This window comes from Hyaena hyaena, unplaced genomic scaffold (genome assembly GCF_003009895.1).
Source record: "Hyaena hyaena isolate Hyena2069 unplaced genomic scaffold, ASM300989v1 scaffold_798, whole genome shotgun sequence".
In the NCBI taxonomy this organism is placed as follows: Eukaryota; Metazoa; Chordata; class Mammalia; order Carnivora; family Hyaenidae; genus Hyaena; species Hyaena hyaena.
The window spans coordinates 400,265-404,306 of NW_024081428.1; positions in this window are offsets into that span (position 1 = coordinate 400,265).

Consider the following 4,042-nt stretch of genomic DNA (forward strand, 5'->3'; position numbering starts at 1 on the left):
TGAAAGCTCATAACCTTCCTTTTTCTTCCCCCCTTCTATTTGATGTCTGTTATCAAGTACAAGTTTTAACTCTGTACCATGTCTCTTTACAGACAGGGTGTCTAGCAAGGTGCTCTGCTCATTAAGGAATTGTCTCTTGCCACTGTCTTTCAAGGTCATCTCTGAATGAATCTATCAAAAATTTCCATCCATTGTTGGCTTATTATCGATACACATAGTTTTCTGTTTTTATTTCCTCCTTCAAGTAGTCAGTAGAATCCCTGCATACTACCATAAGTGTGAGCCTGGGGAGGGGGGCTGTTGCAGTAAAGGTGGACAATATGATAGCCAGCTTGTGCAGCTTGTTTTTGTTCTTTGATTCCACATATACTTGAAGGATGAATTCTGCCTTCTAATGATGGATCTTTGCTTGTGTCACCTGTACTTATGACTTGATGGATATGATATAAGTCAGTTCATATTAGGTAGTCATAGCCACATGGTCACTTGGTACCCATGGTTAGATGTTCTACCTCTGTTATGCCCCACTAGAATTCTAGAAATTGTATTTAGAGGCATATGATTTTCTGCTGCAGGTGGTGTGGCCACACTCCAGAACATCAGGGGCCTATGTTATGATTTTACCATTAGGGCTTGCCATAATTTCTATAAAGCATCTCTTTCAATTACTGATAACTTTGATACCAAAGGATCTATTAATCATGAGACCTAAGAGAATGGCTACAACCACTGTCTGGATACGATTCAGAGCCCTTCTCTGTTCTGAATTACACTGAAAGTTGGCAGCATTTCATGTCACCTGGTATATTTTTCAGATCAGTAATTCCAGGATTGAAATATGCCATATCTTCTTTCTTGGAGCAGGGCTGGTGCAACTGTCCCAGGTTTAACGACCCAGATATCATGCCTGATTGAGATGAAGTGGGGTGTACCAGCTATCTTCTAAGGAATGCCATTCCTTGGAATCAAAAGATGTGGAAGAGAGAAGGAAGAGGAGGGTCAATCAAAGGGAGAAGTTTCACTGCAAAAGAGGTTCACTGACCACATTGCCAAACCCACAGGGAAGCATAGAACTATGATGGTCTTTTAGAATTTTCCAATTTGAATTGAAAATGTCACAAATTTATCAGTGACTGAGCATACATCACTCTATGAAAGAGCATGATCTTGAAGGAGGAGACACTCTTCAGTATCTAGGGATACAATCCCTAGAGAGATCTAGAAGGTTCTGTGCCACTAGCACTCCTATAGTTACAGCAACAAATCTTCCATTTGAAGACTTGGCACCTGCAAAATCCAGTACAGATGAATGATGGGCTAAATATTTAGCCTTTGTAGAACTAAGGTAGAAATGGGAAAAAAGGGAGAAATTGCATCATTAAAATGGTACATAATTTTAAGGGTGATTTAAATAAATCTTTGTAGGCATAACCCTGATGATGTAATAAATAAATATTAACATCATCTCTATTTTCTGATATAGTGAGAGGGAGCAGACACTCTGAATTGGAAGTTCATCTCTGCCACTTTTTTTGGTGTTTAGTCTTAAGCAAATCCCTTGAACTCATTTGAGGATCATTTTCCTTTTCTGTAAAAAGTAAATAGATATTTCTGTATAGCTTTTTTTTTTAATATACTGCATGCCTCTGAAAGTATTTAGCATAGAATCTGTGATTCTATTAACTATTTAATACTTTACAAGCAAATTGTCAACATTTTCAACTCAGTATATTAAAGGATATTTTAATAGGAAATTTTTATAACATAAAAAGTTCATTACACATAGTTTTCTTATTTTCAAAAACATATACTACAATTATACAAATTCAGGCATGTATATACCCTGAAAAAGCATACCCATACAAACACACGAAGATAAGATGATAATATTAACCTGTGCAAACACTAGTGGAAATTTTGGAATAATTTCCTCATATAGAAAGTATATATTTGAAAATAAATACTTTCTTAGGTATTTTGAGTTTTACTTCTTCTATATTCCTAGTTCCTTTTGCATTTCTTCTAGACACATTTAGTTTGATTACTTGTCTTAACAGCTATTTTCTGCTAGACTTTATGATAGATTTCATGCTAGAGATATCTCTAGATTGTATTATATCACCAATGTTTTGGGCCTGATGCATAATCATTTAATAAATTAATATTGAATGAGCAGATGAAAGAATGAATAAGTACAATAATTTATTAAAATTAATCATTTAAATGACATGAAATCCAAAAAGAAACAATCTCAGCAACTAAGGAAATATAGATAACAGGGCTCCAGTTATCTGGAGCAAATGATAAGTCATTGTTTGATTAATGCCTACCTTCCCCACTACTCTGTAAGATCAATAGGGCCAAGAAAGAATACAACTTTATATAATGTCTGTGTCTGACCGTTGATTGGCACTCGATAAATGTTTCTTGAAGGAAAAGGTGAATGAATAAATTAAGAAACTGAGTCAGGAACTGAGACCAATGTGTAGGAACGCTAACAGAACTGGAGAGGTTAACTGCAATGACTAGTTATCACCAGAGGAGGGAAGCAAAGGGAAACTGAGCAGCTGGCTTGGTTGAACAGAGCAGCTGGCTTGGTTACTCCTCAGAAAGCCTTCAGGACAAATATCATATGGTTGCACGTATAGGAGGATTAGGAGAAAATTAATGGAAGACCATGGGGGAGAAGAAGGGGAGAAATGGTGGGGGAGAGGGAGAGAGGCAAACCATGAGAGACTCTTGAATGCTGAGAACAAACTGAGGACTGACGGGTGTGGGGAAAGGGGGGAGATGGGCATGGAGGAGGGCACTTATGGGGATGAGCACTGGGTATTATATGGAAACCAACTTGACAATAAACTATTTGTAAAAAAAAATTAAACATAAAACATCAAAAAAAAAAAAAAAAAGAAAGAAAGCCTTCAGGAAAGGATAGTTACTCCAGGGCAAGTTCTGGTCAACAATGAGAAGAGTAGTTTATGTACAGGGACTCTGTAGGAGTCGCAGAGGAAGTTACTCCAAAGCCAAGTCAAGCCTTTAGTCAAGACCAAAGGGCACTGAAGAAAGCTGGAAGACAAATGCTAAAATATGATGCACTGAAAAAAAAAAAAAAACTGAACATCAGACAACAAGAAATAGGAGTAACAAGGCTTCAGACCTCTAGTCAGGTGGAAAATCTCCTCTGACAGTTCTTGGGTTGTTCTGTGTGTCCTTAAAACTCTTGATCTGGCCTTGGGACTAAAATCTCTGCTTCTTAAAATGACAGAAGTCTAGACTTATTTCAGGGGTTTAATACCTAACAATAGAGTATATAGTTTGATTTTTTAAAGTTGTTAAATATTCAAGCAATGAGAGTTAATCAACACTCTTTGATTATAGATTCAAGAAATTATGAAAAAGAGAAAAGTTGGTGCATGTTAGGCATCACAAACCAGTGATCAAGCTTTAGATCAGAAATCTGGAATAAATGGGCTATTCCACTTAACAATCCTTATCTCCTATAGTTGTTCGCAGAAGAATAAATACAGTCCCGTATCTTCTCCGGGTGTGGTGACAGCTGTGAACACAGGAAATGGTTTTATAGAAGATCTGTTTCAATACAGACGTTCCCCATAACCTTGGCTGTGCTTCCCAATTTAAATGGATGCCATTCTGACTTAATTTCCTGGATTTTACTTCAGCTCTCTTTATTTTTAGAATCCTGATGTCAACTTCAGAATGTAATTTAGTCTTATTGTGCATTCAGTGTACGACTAGGTACATGTATGAATTAGGAAAATGATGCTGATTTATGAGGCTGACTTCTCACATCAAAAGGCATGATTTCAATGCAGGGTTATAGCCAGAATTGTTCTTGATATTGCATCCCATTTTCCTGATTCTTGGATACCAAAATAAATACAGATTAAACTTTGATTTCATCACATCACTGTGGTTTTTGATTTAAACTTTGTTAAATTCAAAATTCCTGCCTTAGAAACTTAGTTCTGTTAATGATTACTCTGACTTTGGGTAAATCACATGGCCTCTTTTTGCCAAGGTT